Source organism: Triticum aestivum, chromosome 5A (assembly GCF_018294505.1).
Source record: "Triticum aestivum cultivar Chinese Spring chromosome 5A, IWGSC CS RefSeq v2.1, whole genome shotgun sequence".
Classification (NCBI taxonomy): Eukaryota; Viridiplantae; Streptophyta; class Magnoliopsida; order Poales; family Poaceae; genus Triticum; species Triticum aestivum.
The window spans coordinates 86,729,444-86,745,237 of NC_057806.1; positions in this window are offsets into that span (position 1 = coordinate 86,729,444).

A 15,794-nucleotide genomic window follows, 5' to 3' on the forward strand; every position below is an offset into this window, starting at 1 on the left:
CCTATAGGGCATATTTCCTTCTACATCTTGATGGACGAGTAGAGTTGGTTTTACCTAATTTCTTTCCAAGTATCTTTCCTTTGTGCAGACCAGTGTGCTTCTACTAGGCTTTGCAGTTCAATCAACTAGCCATATGCTTGCTCATATAGAGGGGTATGTAACAGTTGATGCGGGTCTTCCACTGAATCCAGGAGGCTGCATATTACAGATCATTTCTTACAAAAGAGTCAAGCTCTATGTATTTACTGGCTAAATGGTATCAAGTCAGTTGTCATGCCATAATAGTATGGATTGACCATTCCCCATATTGCTTTGATATTTGATTTTGAATATAGGAATGAGCTTCTAGTTCAATTAAATTGTTTCTTGCTACATTAGACCAGTTCATCAACTTAACGTGTCATGACGTAAATTTGGATGAGCATTGCAATGTATCGAATGTTGCCCTATATCTTATCAGTTTGCTTCTTCCCGATAGAAGTTGAAAATGGAGCAGAATTTGACAACATCCTTGAAGAGCTGCCATGGTATATTGGGCGTCAAGATGATCCCCTGGGAACCTTCATATTCCTCAGGCTTGCCTCCTCTTCTCAGCCTTGTGGCAGGCCGCTTGGGAACCTAAAAGGATCGAGAAGACACTACTAGGGAAAAGCCTAGCAGCAGCGCGGGTTTTGGGCCTAGGCGCTACTGATAAGGTGCTACAGCTAACGTATAGCAGTAGTGCCTGTTGTCCCACGCTACTGCTATACATGAATAGCTGTAGTGCTCTTTAGAAAAGGGCGTTGCTGATATTATCTGCAGCGCTATTTACTGGGAAGAGCTACTGGTAAGGTGGCGCTACTGCTAAATTTCCCCCCTCGCTACTACTAGTTTTATTAGTTTTTTTCCTGGATATTTGTTTTGTATTTGTTTTGTATTTGAATAGGCTTTATACAATAATCTTTAGCATATCATACACATACAAATGTAATCATAGCATATACATACAATTAGTCTCATCAAATCATGTCATCATCATAATAATCATCCAACACAAAGTGGTCTCTCGTCATCATCTCGAAAATAGCGATACAAGTCTCGACTACTTGCAAATACATCGTCAAACATCTAAACAATGATATACGCAAGAAGAGCTATCAGTTTGAGTACATGAGTTCATATCCCTCTCTCGCATTAGCGTGAACCTAAACTAACTACTGCCTGTTGGTGCATGCAAGTTGCAAGAAAGTAAAGGGATGGAAAGTAAAGCATGCAAGTTGCAAGAAAGTAAAGGGATGGGATTGGAGTATGCAAACACAATGTAGACATGGAGATTTTTGGCGTGGTTCCGATAGGTGGTGCTATCGTACATCCACGTTGATGGAGACTTCAACCCACGAAGGGTAACGGCTGCGCGATGTAGGAGATATGCACTAGAGGCAGTAATAACAGTTATTTTGTATCTCCAAGTTTGTAATGAATGTTTATGTTCCATGCTATAACTGCTATGATTCTCGAGTCTGCAATAACACGAGGCTCGGAGGGAAACTCATATGCACATGTGGTATAATAAACGGTAAAATGTATTCCTAGTCTTGCCTCTAAGACTGGCTTAATTATTGCATGATGATCCTGTTTTCGTGATCATGGGCATGTCTATGCTGGAAATTTTGAGGGCATGATGTTAGTAGAACACTTGTGTTGGATCGATCCAAATTGATGTTATGCTATGTGATACATTCGTCACAAGTTAATGGTTAATAACATAGAGAAGTTAATGTTTGCATAATTCCTTAGACCATGAGAGTATCGAGTTCCTTCGTGCTTGCTTCGTGAACATTGGGGTTTGTTAAACGTCATCCGTAAATGGGTGGCTATTACGGTGGCTTACGGGTTCACGGAAAAGTGTGACTAGAAATAAGATAGCTCAAGATTGGGAATTACTCCTCCGGCGATGGAGAGATATTCTCGGGCCCTCTCGGTGTCACGGTATCCATCACCGTCTGGCCAGACACAATGTGATTTGATCACATGGATGCCGAAACACGAAAACGAGAAAAGAGAACAAAACCGGTAACGAGGTAACTTGCATAGTGGACAAGCTGTTGATCCACAGGGATGCAGATAAATATCACCTCGGGTATTTGTAACATATTGTGAAGCAACGGGAATAGCACATGGCAACTAGAAGTTCACTTGAATATTTCTTCGTGTGGGTATAGGGGTCAATATGGGTGTCCACGGCTCCGATGTTGATCATAGATCGGAAGGTCTTCCAGTCATGTCTATACTTCACCGAACCTACAGGGTCACACCCTTAAGGGTCATCTATCTGCTGAATACTAGAGAGGGAGTCTGAAAGAAATTGACTAATCTCGAATTGTTCCGGAATGCGTCGAAAATTATTTTAGTGGGTACTGGAAATGTTCTAGGCCCACATAAATATTTTCGGTTCGAACGGATGCTGAAAAATGTCATCATGAATAGTGAAATCACATTCTTGTTTGCTTTTCGCAGATGAAAATCACTAATCTGGAATTGTTCCGAAATGCGTCGAAAATTATTTTAGTGGGTACTGGAAATGTTCTAGGCCCACATAAATATTAACGGTTCGAACAGACGCTAAAAAATGTCATCATGAATAGTGAAATCGCATTCTTGTTTGCTTTTCGCAGATGAAAATCACTAATCTGGAATTGTTCTGGAAAGCGTCGAAAATTATTTTAGTGGGTACTAGAAATGTTCTAGGCCCACATAAATATTTTCGGTTCGAATGGACGCTAAAAAATGTCGTCATGAATAGTGAAAGTGCTTTTGGGGTGGCTTCTTGGAGAAGCCACCTTGAGGGCACTTTTGGTATTTCCCCCCTTGGCTTCTTGGAGAAGCCACACTTGGGCTTGTCCTATAAATAGGGTTGGTGGGGGCTGCCAAAAGGATCCATTCCTTGCTCTCATACACATGCCAAGACTTGTCTGGCTTCTCTCTCCCTCCTAGAGAAATAGTTTCGTAGAGCCAAAAGGCTGTCTGGGTTCCGGCAGAACTAGTTCTGGACGGTGAAGCCGTGCTGGATAGCTGACACCATATGTGTGCAACCCCGTTGAGAGATTGTAGTTTTGATCTTTTGCCCGAGGGGCTGTTCGAGTATCCTCCCGAAGGGCTGTCCGCGACATCATCCGGGGGACTGTCTGACTGCCTCTCGAAGGGCTGTCCGGAGAGGGAGTACATCCTTGCGGTTGGGAGGTTGTAAATCCTAACTGCGGGGATCTGCACCGACGATCTCCACCGACTCTTCTTCCACTTCGCTTTGAGTCGGCACAGATCAGATCAAACCTGGTATGCAGTCTCCATAGTGGTCTTGGGCATGCTCACTATACTGGAATTTTTTATTTTCTGTCGCGTTCCCGTACAGTGGTATCAGAGCCGTGCTATGAGTAGATGCAGGTTACGATCTCGAATACATGGAGATGTATGGGTGTTGCATAATATAATTTTGGATTAGATGAGATCTATTGCCGAAAATTATTTATGCGGGCGACAGATGAAATTTGTTACTCGATGTTCTTGTTGCTTCCCTAGAATTTGCGTATTTCTGATCTTGAAACTGCATGGTGGAATTTGACAAAGTTCTAGCAATCCGCAATTCCGATTGATCAATGAAGTGTTATCAGTTCTTTGGGTTCCATCATAGTTGAGAGAAAGATGAAATTGCGCAAACAAAAGGGCAATGCAGATATGATCTGCATGGGGGTCATGCGTATGACGAAGTTTAGTATGGGGTTCGGGATTTTATTATCTCGTGCTTCATACACCCCGCAAACTTAATCTAGTGACTTGAATAATCATACTTGATGATAAACGTTGGTAGTTGCGGTTTAAGTAAAACCTTAGAAGCCACGTAAAATAAAGTTTTGCATAAACCGATTAGAGGCGTCTAACTTGGTTTTGCAGGATGGCATGTGATGTGGTATAGCAAATCTCATATTAATTCGATTATGTATGAGATGACTATATGATGAAATTAAATTAACATGACCTGCGTGTCATGATTCGACATGATGGCTGGAACCATATGATTGTCACTTTAATGACCTGCGTGTTAACCTTAAGTACTGCACTTATTTTATTAGCTATATAGATAGCAATATTATCTGCTGCATCGACAAGGTGGTGGCAATCTTCACGAAGGTGAACACCGACGCGAATGCCGGAAACGAAGAAATGAAAGACTTCTCCATCAGAAAGGGCTAGAATATAATGGTGAATAGACCCAGGGGCCATGGGTTTCACTAGTGGCTTCTCTCAAGATAGCAAATTCTATGGTGGGTGAACAAATTACTGTCGTGCAATTGATAGAAAAGCGAATAATTATGAGAATATCTAGGCATGATCATGTATATAGGCATCATGTCTGCGACAAGTAGACCGAAACGATTCTACATCTACTACTATTACTCCACACATCGACTGCTATCCAGCATGCATCTAGAGTATTAAGTTCATAAGAACAGAGTAACGCAGTAGGCAAGATGACATGATGTAGAGGGATAAACTCAACAATATGATATAAAACCCATATTTTTATCCTCGATGGCAACAATACAATACGTGCCTTGCTGCCCCTGCTGTCACTGGGAAAGGACACCGCAAGATTGAACCCAAAGCTAAGCACTTCTCCCATTGCAAGAAAGATCAATCTAGTAGGCCAAACCAAACCGATAATTCAAAGAGACTTGCAAAGATATTCAATCACGCATAAAAGATTTCAGAGAAGAATCAAATATTGTTCATAGATAATCTTGATCATAAACTCACAATTCATCGAATCTCAACAAACACACCGCAAAAAGAATTACATCGAATAGATCTCCAAGAGAATCGAGGAGAACTTCATATTGAGATCCAAAGAGAGAGAAGAAGCCATCTAGCTAATAACTATGGACCCGAAGGTCTGTGGTAAACTACTCACACATCATCAGAGAGGCTATGGTGTTGATGTAGAAGCCCTCCGTGATCGGTTCCCCCTCCGGCGGAGCGCTAGAAAAAGGCCCCAAGATGGGATCTCACGGGTACAGAAGGTTGCGGCGGTGGAGATAGGGTTTCGTGGTGCTCCTGGATGTTTTCGGGGTATATGGGTATATATAGGAGGAAGAAGTACGTCGATGGAGCTACGAGGGTCCCACGAGGGTGGGGGCACGCCCTCCTGTCTCGTGGCCTCCTTGCTTCTTTCTTGACGTCCACTCCAAGTCTCCTGGATCATGTTTGTTCCAAAAATAACTCTCCCGAAGGTTACATTCCGTTTGGATTTCGTTTGATATTCCTTTTCTGCGAAACACTGAAATAGGCAAAAAAACAACAATTTGCACTGGGCCTTTGGTTAATAGGTTAGTCCCAAAAATAAGATAAAAAGGTATATTAAAGCTCATTAAACATCCAATACAGATAATATAATAGCATGGAACAATCAAAAATTATAGATACATTGGAGACATATCAAGCATCCCCAAGCTTAATTCCTGCTCGTCCTCGAGTAGGTAAATGATAAAAATAGAATTTTTTATGTGGAATGCTACCTAGCATAATTCTCAATGTAATTTCATTTATTGTGGCATGAATGTTCAGATCCTAAAGATTCAAGACAAAAGTTTAATATTGACATAAAAATAATAATACTTCAAGCATACTAACAAAGCAATCATGTCTTCTCAAAATAACATGGCCAAAGAAAGTTATCCTTACAAAATCATATAGTCTGGCTATGCTCTATCTTCACCACACAAATTATTTAAATCATGCACAATCCCGATAACAAGCCAAACAATTGTTTCATACTTTTAATGTTCTCAAACTTTTTCAATCTTCACGCAATATATGAGCGTGAGACATGGACATAGCACTATAGTGGAATAGAATGGTGGTTGTGGAGAAGACAAAAAGGAGAAGATAGTATCACATCAACTAGGCATATCGACGGGCTATGGAGATGCCCATCAATAGATATCAATGTGAGTGAATAGGGATTGCCATGCAACGGATGCACTAGACCTATAAGTGTATGAAAGCTCAACAAAAGAAACTAAGTGGGTGTGCATCCAACTCGCTTGCTCACGAAGACCTAGGGCATTTTGAGGAAGCCCATCATTGGAATATACAAGCCAAGTTCTATAATGTAAAATTCCCACTAGTATATGAAAGTGACAACATAGGAGACTCTTTATCATGAAGATCATGGTGCTACTTTGAAGCACAAGTGTGGTAAAAGGATAGTAACATTGTCCCTTCTCTTTTTTTCTCTCATTTTTTGGGCCTTTTTTATCGCCTATGTTTTCTCTTTTTTTCGTCCGGAGTCTCATCCCGACTTGTGGGGGAATCATAGTCTCCATCATCCTTCCCTCACTTGGGACAATGCTCTAATAATGATGATCATCACACTTTTATTTACTTACAACTCAAAAAATTACAACTCGATACTAGAACAAAATATGAATCTATGTGAATTCCTCCGGCGGTGTAACCGGGATGTGCAATGAATCAAGAGTGACATGTATGAAAGAATTATAAAAGTGGCTTTGCCACAAATACGATGTCAACTACATGATCATGCAAAGCAATATGAAAATGATGAAACGTGTCATAACAAATGGAACGGTGGTAAGTTGCATGGAAATACATCTCAGAATGGCTATGGAAATGCCACAATAGGTAGGTATGGTGGCTGTTTTGAGGAAGGTATATGGTGGGTGTATGGTACCGGTGAAAGTTGCGCGATACTAGAGAGGCTAGCAATGGTGGAAGGGTGAGAGTGCGTATAATCCATGGACTCAACATTAGTCATAAAGAACTCACATACTTATTGCAAAAATCTATTAGTTATCGAAACAAAGTACTACGCGCATGCTCCTAGGGGGATAGATTGGTAGGCAAAGACCACCGCTCGTCCCCGACCGCCACTCATAAGGAAGACAATCAATAAATAAATCATGCTCTGACTTCATCACATAACGGTTCACCATACGTGCATGCTACGGGAATCACAAGCTTTAGAACAAGTATTTATCAAATTCACAACTACTCAACTAGCATGACTCTAATATCACCATCTTCATATCTCAAAACAATTATCAAGTATCAAACTTCTCACAGTATTCAATGCACTTTTTATGATAGTTTTTATTATACCCATCTTGGATGCCTATCATATTAGGACTAATTTTATAGCCAAAGCAAATTACCATGCTGTTCTAAAAGACTCTCAAAATAATATAAGTGAAGCATGAGAGATCAATAATTTCTATAAAATAAAACCACCACCGTGCTCTAAAAGATATAAGTGAAGCACTTAGAGCAAAATTATCTAGCTCAAAAGATATAAGTGAAGCACATAGAGTGTTCTAATAAATTCCGATTCATGTGTGTATCTCCAAAAAGTGTGTACAGCAAGGATTATTGTGGTAAACTAAAAATCAAAGACTCAAATCATACAAGACGCTCCAAGCAAAACACATATCATGTGGTGAATAAAAATATAGCCTCAAGTAAAGTTACCGATAGATGAAGAGGAAGGAGGGGATGCCTTCCGGGGCATCTCCAAGCTTAGGATTTTGGTTGTCCTTGAATTTTACCTTGGGGTGCCTTGGGAATTCCCAAGCTTAGGCTCTTGCCACTGCTTATTCCAAAATCCATCAAATCTTTACCCAAAACTTGAAAACTTCACAACACAAAACTCAACAGAAAATCTCATGAGCTGCATTAGTATAAGAAAACAAACCACCACTTCATGGTACTGTAATGAACTCATTCTTTATTTATATTGGTGTTAAACCTACTGTATTCCAACTTCTCTATGGTTCATACCCCCCGATACTAGCCATAGATTCACCAAAATAAGCAAACAACACACGAAAAACAGAATCTGTCAAAAGCAGAACAGTATGTAGTAATCTGTAGGTTTAGAATACTTATGTAACCCCAAAAATTCTTAAATAAATTTGTGGACGTGAGTAATTTGTCTATTAATCATCTGCAAAAATAATCAACCTAATCACACTCTCCACTAAAAACTGGCAGCAAATCTCGTGAGCGCTAAAGTTTCTGTTTTTTACAGCGAGACCGCAAAGACTTCCCCCAAGTCTTCCCAAAGGTTCTACTTGGCACAAACACTAATTAAAAATAAAAAAACCACATCTAAACACAAGCTAGATGAATTATTTATTACTAAACAGGAACAATAAACAAAAATAAAATTGGGTTGCCTCCCAACAAGCGCTATCGTTTAACGCCCCTAGCTAGGCATAAAAGAAAGAATAGATCTAGGTATTGTCATCTTTGGTATGCAATCTATAAGTGGCTCTCATAACAGATTCATAAGGTAATTTAATTTTCTTTATAGGGAAGTGTTCCATGCCCTTCCTTAATGAAAATTGAAATCTAATATTTCCTTCTTTCATATCAATAATTGCACCAATCGTTCTAAGGAAAGGTCTACCAAGAATAATAGGACATGTAGGATTGCAATCTATATCAAGAACAATGAAATCTACGAGCACATAATTCCTATTTGCAACAATAAGAACATCATTAATCCTTCCCATAGGTTTCTTAATATTGGAATCCGCAAGATGCAAATTTAAAGAACAATCATCAAATTCACGGAAACCTAACATATCACATCCGCAAGATGCAAATATAAAGAACAATAATCAAATTCACGGAAACCTAACATATCACACAAAGTTTTTGGAATCGTGGAAACACTAGCACCCAAATCACATAAAGCATAGCATTCATGATCTTTAATTTTAATTTTAATAGTAGGTTCCCACTCATCATAAAGTTTTCTAGGGATAGAAACTTCTAATTCAATCTTTTCTTCATAGGAATGCATTAAGGCATCAACGATATGTTTGGCAAACGCTTTATTTTGACTATAAGCACGAGGAGAATTTAACACGGATTGCAACAAGGAAATACAATCTATCAAAGATAAATTATCTTAATTAAATTCCTTGAAATCCAAAATAGTGGGTTCATTGCTATGTAAAGTTTTGACCTCTTCAATCTCACTTTTACCAATTTTTGCATCAAGATCTAACAGCTCCAAATCATTGGGATGCCTTTTAACTAAAGTTGACTCATCTCCAGTTCTATAATTATCAAAATTCATATTGGCAAACAAAGATTTAACAGGATACACATCTAGATCTTCATCCTTATTATCGTGAAAACTAGAAGAACACGCTTTTATAAAGCAATCTTTTTTAGCATGCATCCTAGTGGTTCTTTCTTTGCACTCGTCAATGGAAATTATCATAGATTTGAGAGACTCATTGATATCATGCTTAGGTGGAATAGATCTAAGTTTCAAAGAATCAACATCAAGAGAAATTCTATCCATTTTCCTAGCCAACTCATCAATCTTAGGCAATTTTTCTTCAAGCAAAGCATTGAAATTATTTTGTGAAATCATAAATTCTTTAACACTAGTCTCAAAATCAGAGGGCATCTTATTAAAATTTCCATAAGAGTTGTTGTAGAAATTACCATAATTATTAGAGGAATTACTAGGAAACGGCCTAGGATTAAAGTTTCCTCTATACGTGTTGTTACCAAAATTGTTCCTACCAACAAAATTCACATCCATAGATTCATTATTATTCTCAATCAAGGTAGACAAATACATATCATTGGGATCAGAAGAAACACTCTTATTAGCAAACAATTTCATAAGTTCATCCATCTTTCCACTCAAAAGATTAATTTCTTCTATAGCATGAACCTTTTTACTAGTAGATCTTTCGTTGTGCCATTCATAATAATTAACCATAATATTATCTAGGAGTTTAGTAGATTCTCCTAAAGTGATTTCCATAAAAGTGCCTCCTGCGGCCGAATCTAAAAGATTTCTAGAAGCAAAATTCAATCCATCATAAAAAAATTGTATGATCATCCATAAATTCAAACCATGTGTAGGGAAATTACGTATCATTAATTTCATCCTCTCCCAAGCTTGTGCAACATGCTCATGATCAGGTTGCTTAAAATACATAATATCGTTTCTAAGAGAGATGATCTTAGCAGGAGGAAAATACTTAGAGATAAAGGCATCTTTGCACTTATTCCATGAATCAATACTATTTTTAGGCAAAGACGAAAACCAAGTTTTAGCACGATCTCTAAGCGAAAACGGAAATAGCTTCAATTTAACAATATCATTATCCACATCTTTCTTCTTTTGCATATCACACAAATCAACAAAGCTGTTTAGATGGGTAGCGGCATCTTCACTAGGAAGGCCGGAAAACGGATCTTTCATGACAAAATTCAGCAAAGCAGTATTAATTTCACAAGATTCGGCATCGGTAAGAGGAGCAATCGGAGTGCTAATAAAATCATTATTGTTGGTATTGGAAAAGTCACACAATTTAGTATTATCTTGAGCCATAGTGACAACCAATCCATCACACAAGAAAACAAGAGGCAAGCAAAAAGAGGCGAATGAAAAAGAGGCGAGCGGAAAAGAGGGCGAATAAAACGGCAAGGGTGAAGTGGGGGAGAGGAAAACGAGAGGCAAATGGCAAATAATGTAATGCGAGGGATAAGAGTTTGTGATGGGTACTTGGTATGTCTTGAATTGTGCGTAGATCTCCCCGGCAACGGCGCCAGAAATGGCTCTTTGATGGGAGATCAAATCTTGACTTGACTTGGTGCAACCTCCCCGGCAACGGTGCCAGAAATCCTTCTTGCTACCTCTTGAGCATGCGTTGGTTTTCCCTTGAAGAGGAAAGGGTGATGCAGCAAAGTAGCGGAAGTATTTCCCTCAGTTTTTGAGAACCAAGGTATCAATCCAGTAGGAGATTACACGCAAGTTGCCTAGTACCTCCACAAACAAACAAGAACCTCGCAACCAACGCGATAAAGGGGTTGTCAATCCCTTCATGGTCACTTACGAAAGTGAGATCTGATAGAGATAATAAGATAAATATTTTTGGTATTTTTATGATATAGATTGGAAAATAAAGATTGCAAAATAAACGGCGCCAGAAATAGCTAGTTAACGGGAGATTAATACAATGGAGAATAGACCCGGGGCCATAGGTTTCACTAGTGGCTTCTCTCAAGATAGCAAATTCTACGGTGGGTGAACAAATTACTGTCGAGCAATTGATAGAAAAGCAAATAATTATGAGAATATCTAGGCATGATCATGTATATAGGCATCACGTCTGCGACAAGTAGACCTAAACGATTCTGCATCTACTACTATTACTCCACACATCACCGCTATCCAGCATGCATATAGAGTATTAAGTTCATAAGAATAGAGTAACGCATTAGCCAAGATGACATGATGTAGAGGGATAAACTCAAGCAATATGATATAAACCCCATCTTTTTATTCTCAATGGCAACAATACAATAAGTGCCTTGCTGCCCGTGCTGTCACTGGGAAAGGACACCACAAGATTGAACCCAAAGCTAAGCACTTCTCCCATTGCAAGAAAGATCAACCTAGTAGGCCAAACCAAACTGATAATTCGAAGAGACTTGCAAAGATATTAAATCATGCATAAAAGATTTCAGAGAAGAATCGAATATTGTTCATAGATAATCTTGGTCATAAACCCACAATTCATCGGATCTCGACAAACACACCGCAAAAAGAATTACATCGAATAGATCTCCAAGAGAATCGAGGAGAACTTTATATTGAGATCCAAAGAGAGAGAAGAAGCCATCTAGCTAATAACTATGGACCCGAAGGTCTGTGGTAAACTACTCACACGTCATCGAAGAGGCTATGGTGTTGATGTAGAAGCCCTCCGTGATCGATTTGCCCTCCGGCGGAGCGCCTAAAAAGGCCCCAAGATGGGATCTCACGGGTACAGAAGGTTGAGGCGGTGGAAATAGGGTTTCATGGTGCTCCTGGATGTTTTCGGGGTATATGGGTATATATAGGAGGAGGAAGTACGTCGGTGGAGCTGCAAGGGGCCCACGCGGATGGGGGCGCACCCTCCTGCCTCGTGGCCTCCTCGCTTCTTTCTTGACGTCCACTCCAAGTCTCCTGGATCATGTTTGTTCCAAAAATAACTCTCCCGAAGGTTTCATTCCGTTTGGATTCCATTTGATATTCCTTTTCTGCGAAACACTGAAATAGGCAAAAAAACATTAATTTGCACTGGGCCTTTGGTTAATAGGTTAGTCCCAAAAATAATATAAAAAGGTATATTAAAGCCCATTAAACATCCAAAACAGATAACATAATAGCATGGACCAATAAAAAATTATAGATACGTTGGAGACGTATCAGCACCTATCTTTTTGGTGTGCGCCATGTCACACGGGTACGAACGATTATAGAAGTGTGAGGCGGGTGAGTTGAGACCTTACAGCAAGATCACTTGGTTGTCTTGACATTCAGGCATGACCGTCATGAGCTCGGAACACACACATCGAAAGATGAACAAGAATCACATAGAGATGTGATTGGCAAGTTGGCCTACCGGTTAAGATTTTCCGTCATCAGTGGTGTTACAACAATGGAGAACAGTCAACACACGGATCTTGAATCACTCATAATCAATTTGAGAGATATTGATTTAAGTTGGAGCGCACTTTAGAATAAAAAGTTTTATTCACTAGTGCAATTCCATTATGGACAAAGTCTAAGTGAAACTTGTGTTTTCCGTTGTAGATCATATGGCTCGCAACACCACATTCTTCTTAGCACCGATGTTAGAGAGAGTGAAGTTAGCTGAAACTGGAAACAACTATGCGGACTGGGTCCGTACCCTGAGGATTGTCCTCAGGAGCGCTAAGAAAGACTATGTGCTTGACCAAACTCTAGGTGATCCACCCACGCCAGAAATGGCTGAGGATATCGTCAATGTGTTTGACACGCGAAAGGATGATTTCAGTGCTGTTAAAAACCTTATGTTATCTTGCATGGTTCCTGTGTTACAGAACCGTTTTGAACGACTTAGTTCCTTTGAGATCATCGAGGCACTAGATGTTCTGTATCACAAACGGGATTCGGGTAAAGTTTATGAGATGACTGAGGCCATGAAAGAATGTAATATAAATGAGGAATATCTAGTTGATGAGCATAGTGTCAGACTAGCAAACTGGTACGTTGGTTATGATGAAATGGGAATTAATTTTCCAAAGACACCTGGTATGGATTTGATCCTTACTCCGCTTTATGAATCAATACTCAAAACAAATGAGATAGGACTGCAAAATCAGCAAAAGTTGCGGGTAAAGAAGACTGCTAGTTTCAAAAAGAAATGCAAGTCCAAGAAGCGCAAGGGCGCCGGTAAGACCCTCTCCCGAAACAAACCTAAGGGCGGAGCTAGACCTGAAACTGCGTGTTTTTACTGCAAAGGCACTGGACACTGGAAAATGAACTGCAAGAAGTATCTGGAAGATAAGAAGTTCGAGAAAACCGGAAAAGGTATAATTGTTATACAAGTTAATGTCATTGACGTTTTGCTTGCTAGCGAAAATTCTAAGTCTTGGGTATTTGATACCGGATCAGTTGCTCACATTTGCAACTCGATACAGGGGCTTCAAAAGGTTCACAGGCTGGCAAAGAATGAAGTCGTGATGCGTGTCAGGAACGGCGTTGGCATCACCGCTCAATCCATCGGCATTATGCCTCTATGTCTCCCTTCAGGTTTTATTTTGGAACTAAGTAACTGTTATTTTGTTCCAGAATTGTGTAGAAACATTATCTTCGATCATGTTTACTACATGATGGATATTTGTACAAGTCTGAGAACAATGGTTATTCACTTTATTGTAAGGATATGTTTTATGGATTTGCACCCATTGTTGAGGGCCTTTTCATACTCAACCTTGAATGTGAAAATGATGTCTTTAACGTGAATGCTAAACGCCTTAAGAAGGATGATACCACCACCACTTACTTGTGGCACTGTCGGCTTGGCCACATTGGAAAGAAACGCATGCAAAGACTCCAGAGAGATGGTGTTTTACCGTCCTTTGATTTTGAATCATTTGACACATGTGAAGCTTGTCTGATGGGGAAAATGACCAAGACGCCGTTCACGGGTCATCCTGAACGGGCGGGTGAATTATTGGAAATAATACATAGTGATGTATGTGGTCCAATGAGCATAGCTGCACGGGGTGGGTATTTCTACTTCGTGACTTTTACTGATGATTTAAGTCGGTATGGCTATATCTACTTAATGAAGCATAAGTCAGAAACCTTTGAAAAGTTCAAAGAATTTCAGAATGAGGTAGAAAATCATCATAACAAAAAGATTAAGTTTCTACGGTCTGATCGCAGAGGCGAATATCTTAGTCATGAGTTTGGCCAACAACTGAGTGACTATGGAATCATTTCACAGCTTACGCCTCTCGGAACTCCATAGAGAAACGGAGTCGGAAAGACGTAACCGAAACCTATTGGACATGGTAAGGTCGATGATGTCTCTTACAGATCTTCTGATATCCTTTTGGGGTCACGCACTAGAAACTGCCGCTCACACACTAAACAAAGCACCATCTAAGTTTATTGAGACGACACCACATGAGATGTGGCACGGGAAGAAACCCGACCTATCGTTTATCAAAATTTGGGGTTGTGAAGCTTATGTAAAGCGTTTACAGCCAAGCAAACTTGATCCCAGATCAGACAAATGTTACTTTGTAGGTTATCCCAAGGAGACAGTTGGGTATTCTTTCTACCACGCCTCCAAGAACAAAGTGTTTGTCGCAAAACATGGAGTCTTTCTTGAGAAAGAGTTTGTTACTAAATAAGTGAGTGGGAGGACAGAACAAATTAATGAGATTAGTGAATCTTCAGCAACCATTGATATGGCTAAGGAACCGGAAGTAATTCCGCAAATTATCCCTACAACTGAGCCGGAAGTTGTCGCATGTGATGCGGAAACTTTAGACAATGTTGTAACTGAACTGCGCAGATCAGGTAGGGCTATCCAACCACCTGAGTGGTTTCATAATGAAATCTTCATTCTTGAAGACGATGAAACTGCACACTACAAGGAAGCGATGGCTGGGCCTAGCTCAAAGGAATGACACAAGGCCATGAAATCTAAAATGGAATCCATGTACGAAAACCAAGTTTGGAACTTGGAAGAACTTCCAGAAGGTGTAAAGTCGATTGGTTGTAAATGGATTTTCAAAAGAAAGACGGACGCAGATGGTAACATTACTATCCACAAAGCTAGACTTGTCGCGAAAGGGTTCACGCAAGTTCCAGGAGTGGACTATGACAAGACTTTCTCGCCTGTATCTATGCTTAGGTCTGTTCGGATATTACTAGCAATTGCTACTTATTTCGATTATGAAATATGGCAGATGGACGTCAAAACGGCTTTCCTAAATGGAAACCTCAAATAGTATGTATACATGATACAACCAAAAGGTTTTGTTGTTCATAAGGATGCTGGAAAGGTATGCAAACTTCAGAAAGCCATTTATGGTCTGAAGCAAGCATCAAGGAGCTGGAACATTCATTTTTATGAAGTGGTCAAAGAGTTTGGCTTCATCAGGAATGATGAAGAATCTTGTGTTTACAATAAGTTTAGTGGGAGCGCAAAAGAATTTCTAATCTTGTATGTGGATGACATATTGTTGATTGGAAATGACGTGAATTTTCTTAGCGAAATAAAAGACTCGTTGAAGAAAAGGTTTTCCATGAAATACTTAGGTGAAGCGGCATATGTATTGGTGTCGGGTGGTAGGTGCGACATATGCCAACGGGTGGCTTATCATTATGGGAGCCAATAAGACGTCGCCGGTGCCTGGAAGTGGGATGAGGCGAAGACATG